This window comes from Triturus cristatus, chromosome 3_2 (genome assembly GCF_964204655.1).
Source record: "Triturus cristatus chromosome 3_2, aTriCri1.1, whole genome shotgun sequence".
Lineage (NCBI taxonomy): Eukaryota > Metazoa > Chordata > Amphibia > Caudata > Salamandridae > Triturus > Triturus cristatus.
Window position 1 is genome coordinate 489,475,340 of NC_140584.1, and position 21,106 is coordinate 489,496,445.

Here is a 21,106-nt window from a genome sequence, read left to right on the forward strand (position 1 = left end):
AACCCAGGTTGAAGTAGTTTTGCGCGGTAGGCTCCGTGTAGGTGTTCAAAGTCATCCATCCATGGGACCTTTTTGATAGAGAAAACCTGTCCTCCAGCCATGAAAGATGTTTCACTGTCTTCCACACTAGTTTTTTAAAAGTGGTGGCAGTTGTTGGTATTTCCCAAAGTTGGATTAGCCCCATAATATGTAAGCTGCTGTTCAGATACTTCGGAGCAGGTGTTGCAGTGTGTAGTTGTATCTCCTTCCATAACTATTCATTTAGAGTTCCCTGGGGGGCTTTCAGCACTTTGTCCCAGGCGATGATGATGTAAGCCCCTTGTCTTGCAATCAATTGTTTTTGTATGCCAAACTAGAGTCTGATTTGTGCAGGCGAGGTGTATTTAGGTAGCCCAAAGATGACCCTGTATGCAGTTGTTACTGTGGCGTCGAGTATTTTGGCATCTCTTCCTTTCTGTGCCTCGCTGTCGTAGGTGATTGTTGGCAGTAGCTTTGCGTGGACCACATCTACCAAGGGCAGAATCGATGGTCCGTTTAGTTTGGTATTTAATGTTTTTAAGGAGGTAGCCAGCACAAGACCTTTGTGCCTAATTCTGTTCTTCTGTGCTAAGAATCGGACACCTTTGTCCAGCTTCACACCCAGATATTTGCATTCCATTGTGTCCTCAATTCTGGTCTCTCCCCAGAAACAAGCTGCTGGTTGTCTCCTTTTTTTGCCGACCGTCATTGTTCTTGTTTTATCCAGATTTATCCATAAATCATTTGCTTTGGAGAAATCATGTGTAGCATTTAAAAGGTGTTGAAGCCCTACTTTTGTTTGGCTAAACAGGACCATATCGTCCACGTATAGGAGACAGGGTAGCAATATGTCTCCTATTTTTGGGGCATGTGAGTTGCAGCTATTAAATTGCAGGACTAGGTCAGCTATAAACAGGTTAAAAAGTGTAGGTGATAGTACGCATCCTTGCTTCAGCCCTTTTTCCGTTGGTATAAGCCTTGACAGGAGTGACCCATTACTCAGCTTTATCTGTACCCATGTGTCGGTATGCAGATTTATCAGCAAGTTTAGTAGGGGCTGTGGCAGCCCCCAGCTTTGCAGTTTGGACGAAAGTCTGTTGCGATTGACATGGTCGAAGGCGGCCTTGTAATCGATGAAACATAGGTGAAGGGGCATCCTTGCCAATTCTGCCTTTATCCATAAGCATTGCCATACTAAGTATATTTGTAGCTGTCCCAACTGTTTTCGCGAATGATGTAATGGGATTGCAGATTTCTCTTTGGCCCGTGTCTGGAGCTCCTCTAGTAGCATTCCAGCAAATAATTTAGCCTCGTTGTCTATTAGGGCAACTAATCGATAGTTTTGTGGTTTTGACTTTTCTCCAGATTTATAAGTTGGTGAAATAATTGGTCCTCTCCAAGAGCATGGCAGGGTATTCAGCTTCCTTATTTCTCCGGATAATGGTTCCAGTGCTTCTGCCCAAAGATTTAGCTCTTGTTTCTAGAGTACTGGTGGTATTCCATTTGGGCCAGGGGCGCCTTCTCTCCTTTCCTTTCCTATTTGCTGTTTGATGATGTTAATATAGTTTATTTGCACGTCCACTGTTGGTAAGTCTCCTCCTAGTTTCCCAGGTACAATAAGGTTATTTGCAGCCCAGGCCTTGATGGTAGTTTGGCCTTCTGATACGTTTTGAAGTTCTTGACCATGCACACTTTGTTCGGTGTCTTGATGGAAATGGGACCTAAGGTATTTTACCCAGAATCCTCTGAGATGTTCGAAGAGATTCCCTCATGATTAGGGTGGATAAATTGATTTATAGTGCTTCAGAATCTGGCATTATTGTTATGCTAAATGTCGGCATGTATTTTTGTCCAAAGGTCGTTCTCCGTATCTCTGATTGCGTCCCTTTTAAGTTTTTTCAATTGCCTCTTTTGCTTCTGTAATAGTTGCAATTGTGTCGAATTATTACATTTAGACTATGGATGGGTTAATGTCTCCGTTTCTATCTCATATTCGATATGATCCACTGGAGGTTCATATAAATGAGTATGCAAAGGGGCAGGATTTTTCTCTGAAGCTCAGGATAATAAGTAGGAAAATCCATGGGTTTGAGCGATCAATAAATGAGCATTGATTAGATGAGAATTTTAAGCATAACTATGTAGTTATGTTCCCAAAAATTTGGACATAAGAAAACCCAACTGTGGAAGGTTTAAAGGCTTTAAATCATATAGGCCAATTGCACAACAATGATAATATAGCTGGCGCTTTGTTCACCCTAGTTTCAACAAAAATCTCCTTTGAATTGACTCAAATTATTATGGATTATCACTGAGTAAAAAACAATAGATAGACATATAGATAGAAAGATAGACAGATATGAATTCACTGAAAAAATGCTAAACCTTTGTCATATTTAGATTTTTTTTTTTTTATTCTTTCTGTTCAAACCAAACTTAAACTACACAAACATTCAAAATGCTAAGGTTATAGCTAGACCTTAAATGTATGCTCCACCTTAAAATTACGTGAATTTTATTCATTCTTTCTATACAAACAAAAGTTAAACTACACAAAATTTAGAATTTCTAAAGTTATACTTATACCTTTAATTTATAATTTACACAACATCTTCCAAGTATTATAACTTGCACACCTCCATACACAGTATATTCAACTCAGTAGACACAATACATATTTATTTAAAATGTTTAGGTACCACAGTACTCTGTATATATTATTTTAAATATATAGAAACTTATGAATAACTTTCCCGGCCTATTACCACTTTAATACGGTGGTACTAGGAAGAGAAGATATAAAACCTAATGCTTAACTATATCTAAAGCTGTAAGCCAGAACACTGTACTTAAAATAACATGTCTGGCCTTAAACTTTTGTAAAGGTAGTCATTAACAAATCACATAATGCCTTGCCATCGTTATGTATAGCTGTAGTTTTGTGAAATACTGAGAATTTTCACGAAACTACTGTGAAAACAGACATCTTTAAGTTAAAATGCCTTATAACTTACAAAATACTTATACTACTTACCTGCACTACCCACAAGGATCATCTGCCCACTTTAATGAATAATCCTGGCAAATTTCATGGAAATTCTTAAGCCGTTTTCAAGCTACGTCCAATACAAAAGTCTATGAAAATGCATTGGGGAAAAACTTTGTTTTGGGGACCCCCTTTTACCTTTGTAGCCCTCGTACCCTCACCATGCACTGCTTATGAAGTCACATATTACATCAGTCATGACGGTCTATGACCTCATTAATAACACCACTGATGACATCTTAAATAACATCTTTAATGAAACACTGTGCATGGCGGAGGCGCAAGTAATAGTTACATCAGTTGGTGAATTTCAGTATTTTTTTTAAATGAAAAAGGTCACGTTTTTACTGCCATTTTCACCTAACTATAATATCACTTTAACCTCTGTTTTTTCAGTGAATTTCTGAGATCTTTTTAATGTAAGTAAAATATTATTACCATACCAAACTATAACGTCACATTAACCTTTGTTTTTTTTTCTGTGGATATATCTATATCTATCTATGTCTGCACATGTGTGTGTGTGTATAAATATATATATACACACACACAGTAGGCCAGACCTTTAAAGCAATGTGTACATTATACGTTTCCTCCACAGCAGAATGAACCGCAACCGAAAAAGTCTGCTGCTATACCTCGAAAAAAAGCTGATGCGCATCCATCTTTTATTCCTTTGCGGTTACAAATGTGAAGCATAAGGGAGTCTTGTTTGCCTTAAGCCCCCCTCCCCGTGAAAATGTGCACCGTCGAGAAGTATACTATAGCGTAAGAGGCCCTTCAGCTGACCTGAATCTGTCAACAAAAGATGTATTTTTTTCTCAGTAGTACAAAATAAAGAGGACAGAGCAGATTTCTGCTCTAGTTCACTTTCCTGCAGAAGCAACTGCAACAGTATAGTATACGATTCGGTGGCTGAAAGAAGACAATTTACTTGTACGGTTGGCTTAAATATGTTTAAAGAAGACATATTTAATGTCTAATGTCACAAATGTGGCTCAATAAAAAATAATACATTGAGAGAGAATCTCCATCACCCATCAGATCGGTTTATATTCATTAAAAAGAGAAGGCAAAGGCCAACCGGAGCAGAACATTTGTTTTACCCAGGTTAAAGGGCACAAGCCCGGCTGATGGCATGCCATATGTGCACGCATGGTGAGCGGCATTTGCGCTTTGCCTTTAGCCTGCTTCTTCCTCTTGCATCTGTAAGATGTAGGGGTACTCCCGGCCTCACGTCCTACCTCTCTGTCCTTCAGTCCACCTCGGTGTTTGGAGGAAGGCGAGTTGAGTTATGTTGTGTCGTCCAGCGTGTGGGTACATGGACCATGCCGTGCATGTGCTGTGTCTCCTGTGTCAACTGTTGGTGCAAGATGTTTGTTTTCTTGTTCGTTACCCATACCTGTACATGTTGCTCCCACAAGGCGAATAAGAGTCACACTTCTACCCAAGAGGCAGAGAGACATCGCAGTCACAGTGCCGCGTGGAACCACCAGTACGTCTCAGTGCCACATTGAGAAGATGTCTTCATCCTTCTCCTGGGCCTGGATCCTTCTGACGTTGCCCTCCTGATGATCTCTTCAGGTCTTGATGGTTTGTATGCCTTTGGGCTTATTCCTCCTCATCAGGAACTCCTTCCTGCAGAAACCTCTCTCAACACATTCTGTATGAAGGTTTAGCAAAGTTACCCCTACCTCATCCGTGCATCCAGCCATTGACAGTACAGGCAAGTGAGCTATGATATGGAGAACGCAGTGTGACTGTGATCCGCAGAGCCACTATTGGTGGCTGAAGACAGAGAAAGACAGAGAGTGAAAGGGAGAGAGAAACAGAGAGAGGGGTAGCCAACACCTCTGTATGTATGACTGTATCTGTACTAGTGTCCTAACTGAGAATATGAAAGTAACAATTTGTGTAAATTTTCCTGAGGATCATCCTTATTAGACTGCCCATTGTATATTGTAAGTCATTTTTTGAGGATTATTTCTTGTTTCGAAAAGAAAATAGTTCTCTGTAGCACATATTTTGAAAGATACTCATGGTAGTTGATGAAACACAAATGTCTAGATGTGGGTTGGTCACCCGAGGTGTGAAGAATATGCCTAGAGATGGTCCCATAGATTCCTGTGCATGGCACTCATGCAGCACCTTCCTTATGAGTCAGATTAACGCTGAAACCAGTCTAGGGCTGCTTGTCTTCTCGTTTCAAGGGCATGTGATCTAGCAGCTTATGCCGGACTGTTTACTGGACCAGGATCAAGACAGATATGCATTTGGTCGGTGTCTGTCTATAGTGGAAACGTAAGCAAAGATTATACAGTTGAAAGTAAGTCAGATTAATTATCAGTGACTGAAAATTAGTGAAAGTTTTCTTCCCATCTCTGTTTTGCCTTTCTTTGTGAGACACCCCAAGTGAGACAGATATCCCTAGGACATGGATAACTTGGTTCCTGAAAGATGAGGTAGACATGTGAGCAAAAACATCATAGATTGGGACATGGACGAAAAGAAGGCTCTTTGCAGAGACAAGCACAATTCTTGAAAAATCAGTTCCAGGGTACTACCCCTTCAAGAAATTTAGGCCGGAAAGTAATTCTGGGTTGGATTAGGAAGCACCATTATAGGGAGATGTGAATCACAAACAACTGTACCTGCCAACAGTATGTATAGCTTGCTCCCGCTTGACGAAAGCTCATTCACTGGGCCTTTGGGGTTCCTTGCACCTTTCTTGTTTTTCCCATTTCTTGGTCACCTTCACATCTAATGGTTCTCCCTTCTTGAAGCGCCTGTTCTTTGTCCTGCATGGGCAGTGGTTAAGTTGTGCCGGTGGTTGCAAGTGGGGCCCACTGGCACTCATTTTTGAGGACCGGCACTTCTTTTTCCTCATCAAACTTTAACCAAAAGCATGAGATTGAAGAACACATAAGGGGAAAGAGGGAGAAAGAGAAAGACGGAACAACAGTGACAAAGGGAGAAAATAGGGACTAAAAAGAACCTGCAGAAGTGTGATAAAGAGGCAGGGATTGTCTGGTGGTGGATTAAAGAAACATACCTTGGAACGTAGACTATGCAGCCTTGGTATTTAGCGCCCCGGATTCAATAGCACTGTCTGCAGGCTTCTAAGCAAATCTTTGGGGCCGGCACTTTTTCCTTTACAAATTATACACTGTTTGGGTCATTGTTTCGCAATGCTTACCTTTTATTTACAGGTGGTAATCAGTGCAGCTTGCATTCCAGGAGGCTTGTGCCTCCTTAAATTCATTACAGCAGTTTCCCAAGTGTAATACAGTATGTGTTGTTTTATTAAGGTGCATAACTATTAGCTACACCTTCCAGACTACCCAGTGGTAGTTCATTGTAATTGCTGAGTCAAGGTCAAGCCGTGAACCATTTACCAAGGGGCCAAGTCGTTTACTTCATTACCATACCACATATGTCCACAGAAACAGATGTTGTTCTCACAGTCTTCCCTGCATTCTCCTTCTCTTCCCCCATCTCAGGGCTGACTCACTGCCATATTCAGTCTGAGGGGCTTGACTTATGGGTCCAAAGCCAAACTGCCCTATATATCCTTTATGTTTGTGTGACACTGGCAGTGCTTAATTTTAACCGGTGCTTTCCGGTGCTCGGCACCTGCACTTAATTGTCAGCACCGGTGCTTGTGACAGATGGAGCTGTCTGGACATATTAGAGATGCTCACAACAACAGTTAAGAATTAATTATATATATTTAACAAATTACTATTACCTGCCGCCCAAGTCATTCTTATAGCTTTGAGGGCCTAAAATAGTCAAAATTGTCACACTTGTAGACGTGTGATGGTTAATAGTTGAGTTGTTACCATCACTGGCAGTGCTGGCAGGGGCAATCTGTGGTGCAAGCTGCAGTAGACTACCGACCAGAGCCCTGGCACTTAATTTTTTACAAATTAAGCACTGGACACTGGGGTCCATAACTCGCTGTGTCTGGAGCTCAATCTGTATCTTACTGATGAGGTCAAATGCGTCTATCTATCTGTCTATCTATCTATCTATCTATCTATCTATCTATCTATCTATCTATCTATCTATCTATCTATCTATCTATCTATCTATCTATCTATCTATCTATCTATCTATCTATCTATCTATCTATCTATCTATCTATCTATCTATCTATCTATCTATCTATCTATCTATCTATCTAGTATGTATATAGTATACACCTAGGCAAAAGACAGCAGAAAGGCAAAGATACAGTCAACCTGAGAATGGAGGGGCAGCTGATTTCTAAGAGCACAGGTAGACTTAGCTGCATCATGATGTGACTTTATTTAAAGAGATGTCTTAGTCTTAAGCTACTTCCTAAATTACAGCAGGGTTGACACAGGCCTGATGAACACAGGGATGTTGTTCCAGATGCTAGGTGCATGGACAGGTAAGGGCATTTGCTTTGTTTTTCTCTTTTTAGAACTTCTTTGAGTCCAGCCTGATGGTATCTGGCTGTGGGTGTGCTGTGAACCATTGAGATTGTCAGCCAAATAAGCAGGGAAGTCAGTCGTGATCGCTTTGTAGAACTGGCAAGTGGGAGCTGATGGAGTTTCATCAGCGTGGAACTGATGTGGTCATATTTCTTAAGAGTCTGGATGAGGCATACTGCACATGTAGGATTCCCTTGACTGGAAAATGTGGAGTCTGGGAGTATGTGGTGTAGGGCCTTGCACCATCCAGATGCAAGAGTATGAGGGCTTGAATGGCAGTTCTGAAGTAGCTTTCTGGGAGGAATGGTTTCACTCTTTTTAGTGGAAAGAGGTGGTACTAGGAAATCCTTTTTTTCCTGCTGTTATTTTTCTTTAGTGGCAAAAATATATTTTTGGGGTCTCAAAAAGTACCCACTACCATAGTAGTCTCTGGTACTGGAGAGAACAACTTTGTGTGCCAGTGTGCACCTTGTGAAAGGGCAGAATGCCAATACTCACATGGAAGTCAACCACTGGCTGAAGTGGGCTGAAGCACTTTCACATGCTGTGGTGGGAGAAAATAAAATGTGAATGGCACAATAATAGACCAATGGATGAAGATTGCTGGCTGAAAGCCTACATCAGTATATTATACATATCAGTTCAGTCAAATCAAAAGACAATGATGCTATGGGGCATTCATATTACCAAAGCCAGTTTCCACCACTAAGTAGGGCACCGTATTGCATTTCCGCAGAACCCCTCCCCAGAGTTCCATTTCATGGCTTTAATCAGGTCGACATGGCCAATTGTTCTGATTGCCTTCTCCTGAGAGCTACCGAAGGCTGATGCATACGCATACTCCCGACTCGGGACTGAGTGCCTTTAAACCTGGCTTTCCCGAGATGAAAGCCATGCACCATGACGTATTTCCCATCTGCCCTTACCTGTGAAAAGCAATTTACAAATGAGAGACGATGAAACTGGAACAGAGAGTCCCCGCTGAGACATATATGGTTGCTAGGCACTGTCCCTGTCTCCCCAGGGTGGACGTCTGTGACATGGAAGGGGATAATCAGCGGAAGGATCACCGTTAATGTATCTCTCTATACCGCGGGGTCCAGAGGGAATGTATTTCTGTGATTTGCCTCCCGCCGTGTTTTATATTGTCTATATTTTTCGATTCTCTGAGATGACGCAGGGGATAGTGAAGCACAGAAGATAACAGAGTTGGTCCAGCTCCTTAGTAACAAACTGGTCAAGTTAAAGGTCTGAGTTAAGGGAAGCCAACATCTAGTTGTGCCTGGGGCAGAAACACCCATCACAATTGCACCCAGCAAGCGAGCAAAGCCAAAGGGCCCATCTGTCCCAAGAAGGTTGGGAGGGGATTTTGGCATCAAGAAAATGTTGCAAGATAAGGGGCAAATAGTAAAGCATTTCTTAACGCAGCAGCCAGTACTATCCGTGGCGCAATATATAATCGCAGGGTTGCACAATTCAGCTACATTTGGCAGATTAGGGTTTTAAGTGTGAACAAAACCAGGGGCCTCATATACAAAGAGGTTGGTTGCTGGTTGCACTGTCTTTTACGTTGTTCTTCCACCAGCCTCACCCTTGGCAGTGGAACGGATTTGCAAACACAATGCAAACACAGTACAAATGGATGGAAATTGGTTCGACTCACTAGGAAGATTAAGGAACGCTTGGAAGGAAGCAGCAGACCCATTACAGACATTGCTTGTCAAATGTACCTATATAGACAGTGGCGCTTTTTAGGTCTCGCCTGACCCAGCGCATGCGCTGGTCTGGCGAGACTTATTGAGAGGGCTCCAAAAAGTGCTACCAGGCCAGCATAGAGCTACAGTGCATGTGCGCGGGTGCGCGCGCTGTGCTTTACCGCGATTACTTTCACTTTCGCGGCCGCATGTCCGCTTTGCATAGCCAATAGGTCTCGCTTTTGGGACCTTATAAGTATTTAATTATGCAACTGTTGCATAGCTAAACACTTATAAGGTCCCAAAGGCGAGGCCTATTGGCTATGCCAATGCTTGTCGAATTTCACATGGGGGTTGCATGCAGTGCTTTGTTGGGCAACTATCTTCTCTTCTTACACATATTTTCACCATTCCATACTTTTTAACCTTCAAAAAAATAAAATAAAACATTTTTGCATACCACCGAGTCAAGGGAAATGGACCCCCACCCCGTCTCCTCTTTCTCTTGTGATTTTACAATGAAACACAACACGTGTATTGCAAATTGTGATTTGTAATGTTAATTATGAATTGGTAAGCACATTTGAGCACTGCAAATTTAGATCTGGCTTCTGAAAAGTCAGTTTCATTGGCTTTTCTTGAATACAACGTTTGTTGTGAATGCTAAAAAACTGTCTTAAATCTGGATTCAAAGGCCCATAGGTGAGGATATGATTCAGGATTTCATGAGTTTCAAGAAATATTTGTCTGAGTCCAACAACACAGGAGAGAACGTGGGCAATATATGGGCAAATACGATAATAAATGCAGGCCTGAGTTACAGTAGGCAGTTATTAACACAATAACACACACAAAACATATATAACACACACAAAATATATATAACATAAAATATATATATGTGTATATATCTATGTGTGTGTGTGTGTGTATATTACCTACTGGCGGTCGCCAGTAGGTAGTTATAGTTAGGACCACGTTTCCATAGGAAAACCTCAACATTCTATTTTGAATAACTTTGGCGCCGGTCGACGAATCCTCGCGAATTTCTCAAAATAGGTGGGGCGCTACGCTCCGCTCCTACCCTGAAAGTCTCGGGGGGATTCGTCAAGCGGGGGCTGAGATAAAAGGGGGGTCCCAAAACGCGTTTTTCCCATGCATTTTTCCATAGGACCTTTAGAACGAGCTACAGCCCGAACGGCTGAACAGAATTACTAGAAATTTGGCAGAGAGGTAGTCCCTAGGTCAAGGAAGTGCCTTTTGTAGGTTTGGTGTAAATCTGTTCAGTAGATTCTGAGAAAATAGCCTTTAAATCAATATATATATCTGAGCCCGCTTACGGTACGCTTACCGTACGCTTACGGTAAGCGTACGGTGGCGTGCGCGAGTGCGATTCTGATTGGCTCTTAGATCTTAGTAAACATTCGAATCGGCAGAAACCAGGAAGCGGCGTCCGCCATTTTGTCTACCGCACTGAGTGTTATGTATCAAACATGATGGCCAAAAACATGTTACGGGGATGTTTTGACAACTCCCTCTCACATAGTCATGTTGAGGGAGTCCCCAAACATCCCCCAAGAGCAAAAACGGCATTATTTTTTTTTCGGCAATTTCGCGGGGTACGCTTACCGTACGCTTACCGTAAGCGTACGGTAAAAAAATAAAAATAAAAAAAACACTATCCACACTTTCTCCACCCCTTGTGCAAATGGTGGCCGAAGGCCACCATTTGTGCATGGCTTATCAGAGCACAGAAAATTTTCCCAAAAAATTTCAACAGATTACCTATCACAAGGAAGCGCATAATATGTCCTCCATGTGCGCACGGTGCGCGAAGCGCATCGTGCGTACATGGCCCATCTAGCGTAACGTGGGCACGGCACTAACTGCGTTAAGTGGGCGCGCACGCCACGAATGGCGTAAAGTCACTTAGCATTTAAAAAACCGTACAAATTCACTGAAAAAACCATAGGTTTCACACACGTTATAGTTAGGAATTAGCATTTAAAAAACCTTGCAAATTCACTGAAAAAACCATAGGTTTCACACATGTTATAGTTAGCGGAAATTTTACTGATAAAAAACCAATGAAATTGCCCCGTTATAGTTAGTGCTGGCAACTATAACTCACGCGACCGCAATCTTCTGCTGATGACATATGTGTCTTTATGAAAAAAAAATATTTGTAATATATGTATAGCTAAAAATGTATGGAAGAAGACATGGGCAAATAAGTGTCTAAATACAGTATTAGCATCAGCAGAGGATTGCGGTCGCGTGAGTTATAGTTGCCAGCACTAACTATAACGGGGCAATTTCATTGGTTTTTTATCAGTAAAATTTCCGCTAACTATAACATGTGTGAAACCTATGGTTTTTTCAGTGAATTTGCAAGGTTTTTTAAATGCTAATTCCTAACTATAACGTGTGTGAAACCTATGGTTTTTTCAGTGAATATATATATATATATATATATATATATATACATATATATATATATATATATACCTAAAAAAACAAAGGTTAAAGTGACCTTAAAGTTAGGGATTGTAATAAAAGGTTAAATGGACGTTATAGTTGGGTGAAAATGTCAGTTAAAACATTCTGTTTTAAACAAACAAAACCACTGAAATTCACCAGTTATATTTATGACAAGTTCCTATAACTCTGCCCTAAAGTAACTATAACTCGCACACACTTTTATGGAAACCTGTTCCTAACTATATCTAGCCAGTGGCGACCGCTAGACTGCCAAAGTTTCCATAGGAAGAGCATTTATTGTTTTGTTAATAACATTGGTGTCATTTGAGGAATCTTTACGAAACTTTCTGAAAGAAAGTTCATCCAAAGAAGCTTCGTCCTGGAAACTTTTGGCGTAATCCATCAAGCGCAGGCTTAGAAAAAGGGGCAGTCCCAAAACATGTTTATCCCATGCAATTTCCCATTTTGGAGAAGTGGTACAGAATAAAACGGCTGAACAGGATTACACCTAATTTGGCAGAAAACTAGATCATTATTCAGAAAGCGTGCTTTTGTGATTTGGTGTAAATCCATTCAGTTGTTTTAGAGTACTTAAGGTTAGAAACATACCGATAGTGACTGCTGTACTCCTGTAGTAAATCAGATAACAAATAGAGCATTCTAATTGGCTGAGATGGGTTGGACGCCTGCAAAGGGGTTGGGCATAACTCTTACCTAACTCTAACTTACACCCATCGCTGCAGGTCAAGTGCTGCATGCAACCCCATTCTGCACATGGGCATAAACTATGTTCAGTGAGGGAGTTGGGTGAATATGATAAAAAAAACTGAATTCACTTAAAAAAACAAAGGTTAAAGTGACATTATTGTGAAGTATGATAATAAGATCTTACTTTACGTCAATAAAACCTCAAAAATTCACTGAAAAAGCCAAACATTAAAGTGACATTATAGTTAGGTAAGGTACAAAGATTTTAGCTCACATTAAAAAAATCCTAGGAATTCATACAGAAAAATAAAAATAAACGTTAATGTGATGGTATAGTTAGGGTTTGTAACAATATTAAAACTAATGTTTAAAAATCAAAAACTGTTGAAATTCACTAGTTTTACTTTACTTACCTAACTCTAACTTACACCCATGATACACTGCTTATTATCCCACATATTACATCACTTGTGACATGCTAAATTACATCATTGATGACATCACCGATCATATCACTGATTTCCTCATCTCCCAAGCTTCTAAGATCATACACCGCCACCTTGCCATTTACACGATGTTTCACCTTAACTGCCTGTTAATGACCCTGTTCACCTGTCATGCTTCAGCAACTGGTGAGTAATTTGTCAATCAGAGGCTTGGGGGAAGGGATAGCAAACAGTGAGCTTGTGGACTGAGCTGGTCGCTCTGAGAACACGGCCTTCCGGTTTTTAGGTCTCGCCTGAGACAGCGCTTTAGCGCTGCTCTGGCGAGACTTATAGTAAGCACTTTTGGAAGTGCAAACGACTGCTTTCAGGCCGCCAACTACTGTGCATGTGTGCCGGGCGCGCGCACCATTTGGCAGCCTGAAAGCACTCGTTGTCTTTCACTTTCGCGGCCGCTCGGCCGCTTTGATGTTTTATCGTGATCGCGATCACTTTCACATTCGCGGCCGTACGGCCGCTTCCCTTCCTACTTTAATGCACTGTTAAAGCAGAATCCACACGTCGTAAAGCACATCGTGACACCATCCCCGGCCATCGCTCTCTTCCATTCACCATCTGCCCCCCGTCCTTTCCCCTCCTCCTTTCACTCAGTCATTCCATTCTTACCCCTCCTTCATTCACCACTGCCTCTCGCCCTTCTGTTAGTTTCTTTCCTACTCTCGCCTCTATCAGTTCTCTTCTTCTCCAGACCTTTCTCTTTGCTATCTCACCCTCCCTACTCTCCTGTCCTCTCCTCCATTCTCTTCATCCGTTCTTCCTCCAAGGTCCCCTCTCAGTGCCAGAGGTGGTATTTGCAGCTGTGTCGTTTATGCCCCGTGCCTGGCCGCTCCTTCCCCCATCTCAGATAATATCGTTTTTTTATTCTGTCTTTATTTCTATGGCCTATGGCGTGATATGGACGATGAAGGCGCGGATCGATTGGACGCTGCTGATAGCAATAGAGCTTCCATCTCACAGGGTGCCACCGACTGGTTTTGTTTTCACTTTGTTTGCACTCGGCGAAAATGTCCCGATATTTCTTGTGAATAGCGCGTTCTTTTCCAAGGAGAAACTGTTGTCATCTGCAGGGAAATTATAGCAAAGTTCATAAATAGGTCCAGCCCTGCCTCCACATGCCCTTTATAACAGTTACTTTCATGCCCAAACATGAGAGACAGCGCGGTACGTATCAGACGCATCTCTCTGGATGGACTCCCAGCTATGTCATGGTATTAATTTAAATTGTTTTTTTTTCAATGCTTTGCAAAAAAACAATCTTGATGATTGGCGATTAAAAACATGGACACAGGCCTTCCACTACAATCTGCTTTAAAACCCATATTACTCGTGACCGAGGCACTGACTGTGGTGTTTGCTTATTTTGAGGGGGGGCCCGAGGTTGGGCTGTTATTGACAGTACAGCTGTGCTCACAAAGCATAAGTGTTTGAAGAACTGAAAACTGGGGGAAGCCTGGAAGCAGGTGGGGGGGATGGGCTGGCGCGGCCAACTTCAGCTTAGATTTTCAGGATTACTTGTGTCATATTTGTTACCTTTACAGATGCATCCTGCTCTCTCTCACCCTAAAGAATTTACAGGTGCTTAACAAAAAGGCCACAAACCCATCTGCATGCCACTGGGAATCCCAGCCATAATTGCTCCCTTTCCCAAGGCAACCCCCCTGCTCTGACACTTTATTGCCCTGGCTGTCTCTGAGGTCTCGGCGCCTCATTCCACACCGCCGCCATCTGGTTTGCGCTGTGGTTTACCCCTCCCTGTGGGAGTCGAAGGGCCTTGTACCCAGGTGGAGGGCGCCCAGTGAAGAGAGCCACCCGTCTGCCTGTGATTAAAGAGGCCTGCTCATCTCCCGCGGGTGTCATTTTCAACACGGTTAATGAAACTGAAGCTGTATTCAAGAACAACACGCGTGGGGCCTAGGACTTCTCGGTGCCCCCTTGTGAAATATTCAACAACATCGCTGGTTCCTTTTCACCTTAGCCGGCCCCTTTCCCGCACCCGGCTGTAGGCTACATTTCTACATTGTCTGATGCAGCTGTTCATGATTCAGGTGACACTATGACCTCTGGGAACCCGAGAGCAATAAATAATAATAAATAGGCTTCGTCCTCTTTTAAGAAGCAGTTTCTCTATTAAGGTAAGGGAGGGCCATACGGAGCTGCTCTAAATGGCTTGTCTTATCACCTGAGCTAATTCCGGTGTTTAATGAATAGATCTTTGTATTTCTTGGTAAATCTGGTTGTGAATCATTTGAATTATTTACTAATCTCTGCAAACCCTGTCTGTTTCCTCCTATCCCGTGTAATTTTCAGACTTAATCTGATGGAGGCGTCCATGTAGCTGACCAGCAGTGAAATTAGCGGTTCATTATTGGAGTTGTTTCGGGTGGGGGGGATGTTGCATTCCGATGGAACGCCCTCGCATCATGACAACAAGCATTTGCAATGCAATAGGTCTCGCAGTTGTTAAGAGTTTGAGCTATTGGCACTGTAAATGGCAATGCATTTTATTTATGTGTGGGTTTTTAAAACATAAATAAAAGGCATTGTCATTTACAATGCCAATAACTCAAACTCGTATAAATGCGAGACCTATTGCATTGCAAATGCTTGTTGGATTAGAATCTATATGGGTCTTCCAGGTTGTAGCCACTTCAATAGATTCTGATCAAATGAATTACCATTTTGATTGCTCGTTTTTCCATTCCACAGTCCACGACGTGAATTTATGAGTGACTGATGTAAAGAGAAGTTTTAGCCTCTTACAAAAATCTAACTATAGAAAAGCTCCCGACATATAAAATGAAAGTCAGAAGTTATTTGAAAAAACTACATATGCTTTTCAAACGCAATGCTCCTCCAGACCAGGAATACTATAAACACACTGCAATGGCCTCTTGCAGGCTACATGTCTCACTGCGTAAGGACTGCATGAGCTAAGTGTTGGATTCCTTGGTCTTTCTGGTGTCAATAATCATTATTTGCATCCACAGAAATTCAATGCATTTAAAACATAGTCATATACAAACAAGTTATACTTGTTAATGAACCTTATAACCTGAATTTTGGTTGTATCCTCACAACTTTACACTTTCCACCAGTGCTAAATTCTCGCTTGGACCAGTGGCGTCTAGCCCCACTGTTCTTTTGCACTCTAAAGTTATGCAGTTTATTTTTCTGCCTTTTTTTCTAGTGTCTTCACAATCTTTCTATTTTTACTCTAGAGCCAGGACCTCTTACAATGATGGCGGAAGTAGAATTCTAGTCATTGTTATTGTTATCGCTGCTTTTGCGACTACTACATTTTTAATGAAAGCACTTCTACTTCAATGTGTCTGCACAGAAAACATGTTTAAATACGGAGAAAGAGTATGAAATGTCATTGCAGTGTTTATGTTTATGTTTATGTTTTTGGCAATTTTTATAGCGCACAACTACCCGTGGGTGTCTCGGCGCTCAATGAAACAGAACGATAGCTAAGGCAGATTTTAATGTGGGAAAAGCCAGGTTTTTAATTTCTTCCTGAAGCTAATGAGCGTTGGGGCCATCTTAATGGAAAGGGGGAGTGCGTTCCAGAGTCTAGCTGTGGAAATGCTAAAGCATCTATCACCCCAGTTGACCCTCTTTGTTCGTTGAATTTTGAGCAGATAGGCTGAGGAAGAGCGAAGAGTTCTCGGATTTTCCAGCGGACAGAGGGCATCTTTGAGGAACTGTGGGCCCAAGTTGTTGACAGCTTTATAGGCAATACACAATGCTTTGAATTTTGTACGGCTCCTGACGGGGAGCCAGTGAAGCTGTTGGATATACGGGGAACTGGAGGTAAACTTAGGTATGCCCAATAGGATTCTGGCTGAGGCATTCTGTACTAGCTGGAGCCTGTTGAGGACTTTCTCCTGGGCATTAAGCAGGAGGGCGTTGCAGTAGTCTGTTTTGGCGAAAACCAGAGTGCTAATAAGGGTTTTGCCAGCTGAAATGGGAAGGTAGGGGAGAAGTTTTTTGATTTTCTTCAGAGTGAAGAAGGAAGTGGAGACTACGGAGTTGACATGGTGGTGAAAGGTCAATTTGTTATCGAAGATAACTCCAAGGTTACGAACCTTGGTGACAGGTTCTGGTGGAGGTCTCATCTCAGTTGGCCACCAACGAGGGGACCAGGTAGGTTCCAGTTTCCCGAATGTCATCACCTCCGTCTTATCAGAGTTTAATTTAAGACAATTTGATGACATCCAGGAACTGATTGCAAGCATTCCTTTTTGAAAGTTTGCCGCGATTGTCGCTCCGTCATTGTGTACGGATAGGACCAGTTGGGTATCATCGGCATAGGTCGTGAGGGCAATGCCGTAGGACTTGATCACCCTCGCTAAGTCCGAAACATATATGTTGAACAAGGTCGGACTTAGCGAGGAGCCCTGTGGTACTCCGCAAGGAAGAGAGAAAGTAGGAGAGGTGAAAGGGCCCATCTTTACTGCCTGTGATCGGTTGGCTAAGAAGGAGGCAAGAAGTTCTTTGGCCTTGTTCTGGATGCCTATTGCTGAGACACGGTCGATCAGGATGGCATGATCGACCGTGTCGAAGGCTGCGGAAAGATCCAGCAGTACTAGTACTGCCACTCCTCCTTTATCCAATGTCATTCTTATTTAGTCTGCCGCTTTTATTAAAGCAGTTTCGGTCCCGTGTCCCTGCCTAAACCCAAATTGGGTTTCATCCAGTAGATTGTTTTCATCTATGAATTTCGAGAGTTGAATATTCATAGCTTTTTCGAATACTTTTGCTGGGTAGGGGAGACATGCGATGGGTCTGTAACTGGATGGAAGGGAGGGGTCAAGGGTGGGTTTTTTCAGGAGTGGCTTAATGATAGCCTTTTTCCAGATTGTGGGGTAAGAGCCGGTAGTGAACATAGAGTTGCAAATGTTCGTCAAAGCAGGGGAAATGGCTTCTGGAATGAGATTGAGAATAGCCGGAGGGCAAGGATCTTGGGGGAGCCCGATCTGGTGCTGCAGATTAAACGGTGGATTTGTTCCTCAGTGACTGCTTTGAACACAGAGAAGGATGGAGCGTTAGTGGAAGATGATTGATTGTTTATAGTAATAGACGGAGATTTTTGAATGAAGGCTGAGAAGATAGAGGTGACTTTGTCCTTAAAGAAATTTGCAAGGGAGTTGCAGAGCGTTTGGGATAGTTCGGAAGGGGGGGCTGGGGGGTTTGAGAGATGGTTAACCACTTAAAACAATTTTTTTGCGGAATTTTTTGCCTGTTCAATTTGGGAGGTGTGATACTTAGTTTTTTCGGACGTGATGAGGTCTTTATAGTTGGAGAGGGCGCTTTTGTATACGATTTTGTCAGTAGGATTGTAGTAACGGCGCCTGTGTCTTTCTAAATTTCTACAGTGTTGTCTCTGAAGACGGAGAGATTCCGTGAACCATGGGGCAGAAGGAGACTTTCTATTTCGTTGTGAAGTTTTCAAAGGTGCTAGTTTGGAACAAGCCATGTCTAAGCTGTTGAGGTAATTACTGGAGGCTAATGATGGATTAAGTTCGGTGGTAATGATGCTCTTGGTCAACATAGAAGCAAGATGAGAAGTATTGATGTTTTTCCAGTTTCTAAAAGAGGTGGGGGAAGGTATTCCGGTTAGAGATGGTGGAGATTTGATTTTTATGGAGAAGCAGACTGCTGAGTGGTCAGTCCAGATAAGAAGAATTACATCTGAAATCATAATGTGAGGGTTATTGGTGAATACACCATCTAGGGTATGGCCTGCTTCGTGAGTGGGCTGGGCGACAGTTTGCTGGAGTCTGGCTGCTGATAGATCGTTAATTAGCGCAATGGTATCAGTGTCGCATGGGGATTCAAGATGGAAATTGAAATCTCCTAGTATGGTATATTGTGGAGCTCCAGCCGTAACCTCGATTAAGTTGTTAAGGTTATTGAGGAATTTGGATCTGGACCCAGGCGGGCGGTAAATTAGCATACCTACAAATGACTGATTGCCTGAGAGGCGAATGGAAAAGGAAAAGGCTTCATATTCATTGTATTTAAGATCAGTAAATTTGACTTTGAAGTGGTTCCTATAAATGATGGCTAGTCCGCCACCTTTTCTTTTTAATCTGTCTAGTCTATGCACACAGTAGTCTTTGGGGATAGCTGCCTTGAAATCCGGGCCGGAGGATTCGTCACCCCAAGTCTCAGTGATAAACAGGAGATCGAGGTTATGTGACACAATAAATTCTAAGATTTCAGTTTTATGTTTAGGAATGGAGCGTACATTAATGAGTGCTGCTAAGACCTGTGAAGGGGTATTCGCAGCGGGGGTATGAGTGCTGTTCATGAATACATTTTTAGATGCTGCTGGTAGAACAATACGAGGACATTTAGTATTGTTACATTTTTTAGACCTTGTGAAGAAGACGATATTTAAAGATGTGTGGGTGTGCCAACGCGCATAATGTTTTAGCACTGAATATACTTTTGTTATTCTAGAAGATGCCATAGGGACTCCTTTGTAATGTTTATAAGTCCGGTGCACCTACTTGGAGGCTGGTAAAACCTGAGCGTCCCTTTGGGATCCCTTCGGTTTTGTGAATGAAAGAGAAATGTTTGCTGGGGAGTAGGCGGGCACCACTGCCAACTTTTTAAAAAAGAAAACATTTATTTTTAAACACAGCCCTATTTCCTTTAAGTAAAATGGACTGCATTTAAAAAAGTTTACTTTACTGAAAGTCATTCACAGACATGGTGGTCTGCTAACCCTCGTAGACCACCATCGCTGTGAGGACCACCAATCAGAGTGAGTCCAAATTTACAATTTACCTCATTAACATTCATGAGGTCAGTTGGATTGTGACCTACTCCAAATCATAATTTAGTGAACTGGCCTATTAGTACATAGGTTGGCTCATTAAATATTCCCTGGCACACAAATAGTGGTCTCAAATTGTGACCAGAATTTTCCAACCTGTAATTCTTCCATCGGGACCTCGTCCTTCTCATTCAGGCTGTTGATGGTGTGTCCAGGTGTGTTTATTCCAAATGGTAAAAAGTGTTAAATAGAATGATGATGCCAGGCCAAAGTTTGAAAAACGAATACATACAGTTAAATTAACAGATATCTTGGCAGCCCGACACCGGCAGTGTTCTTGGACTTGTCCTCTTCTATACAGCACTGGTGTCAGAAAACTCGCATTCAAGGATTGGCCATTACACCTCACTTGTTCAATATCAGTGTATTCCCAGTTGCCAAGCATTCAAAGGATAGAAGGAATCAGATCTCTCCTGCATGCAGATGACACCCAAATTCTCTTAGGTTTCGAGACTAACCTCCCCAACCACACAGGATGCATTCAAGACCCTGTTCTACATCTGACAGAGGATGGGTAGTAACTAGTTAAAACTAAATGCAGAGAAGCCTGAGGTTATGATAGTCAAAGGGTGGAATGACATGTGCCTGAACACTTACAAGCCACCTGAACTGAGCGCTAAACCATTATCCAGTTTATTTCATCAAGGCTGGTAATCTGCAGTCGCGATCGGTTCAAGTCTCTGCAGTAGTATCATCGCTTATGTACTTCAACAGAATATTGATAAAGATTTAAATTCCTAACTTTTGATGGTACGCTTCAAACAGTGATTGCATTGATTGGCTCCCAGTTAGGTTATGGGATTGCTTTACAACTGGACCATCCCAGGTTCCTGTGGAAAAAGATTCAAGTTATTCTGAATAAGGGAGTCGGGTTGCTGGTGGATGCTCCACACTTTGCACACGCCATACCAATTCTTCAAAAACGTTATGTCTTGCATCGATATGAGGCAGCCACAACCTCCTTTCACAGGAACCTAAAAGATTATATTCTGGAGAGAAAATGTAGATCTTCCAATGCTAACCTAGTAGTGGAATCTAAACTCCACAAATCCAGATCACAGAAAATGTGATTTTTTGTTAATGCAGCTAAACTTTGGAATTCCCTTCCTCCAAATTTAAGCTCTGAAACTTCTTTAGTTCTGTTTCACCACCAGCTAAAGACCTGGCTTATAGACAAATATTTGGAAAGTTAGAATATTAGCCCAGGCTGTTTATCCTGCTACAGTTGAAGCAGCGCCTAGAGACCACATGGTGCTAGTGCGCTTTACAATTGATGTTCACATAACATAAAACAAGAATAGATTACGTTCCCAGTGTAATTTATTCTCATTTCCTGCACTCTATAGCAG

The 21,106-nt window shown here is 42.2% G+C and overlaps 1 protein-coding gene across 1 annotated transcript in view; it reads right to left on the reverse strand.

Moving 5' to 3' along the window:
• Positions 1-21,106, reverse strand: part of NRIP3 (nuclear receptor interacting protein 3) — a 204,013-nt gene that overhangs the window by 57,925 nt on the left and 124,982 nt on the right. The window lies entirely within an intron of this gene.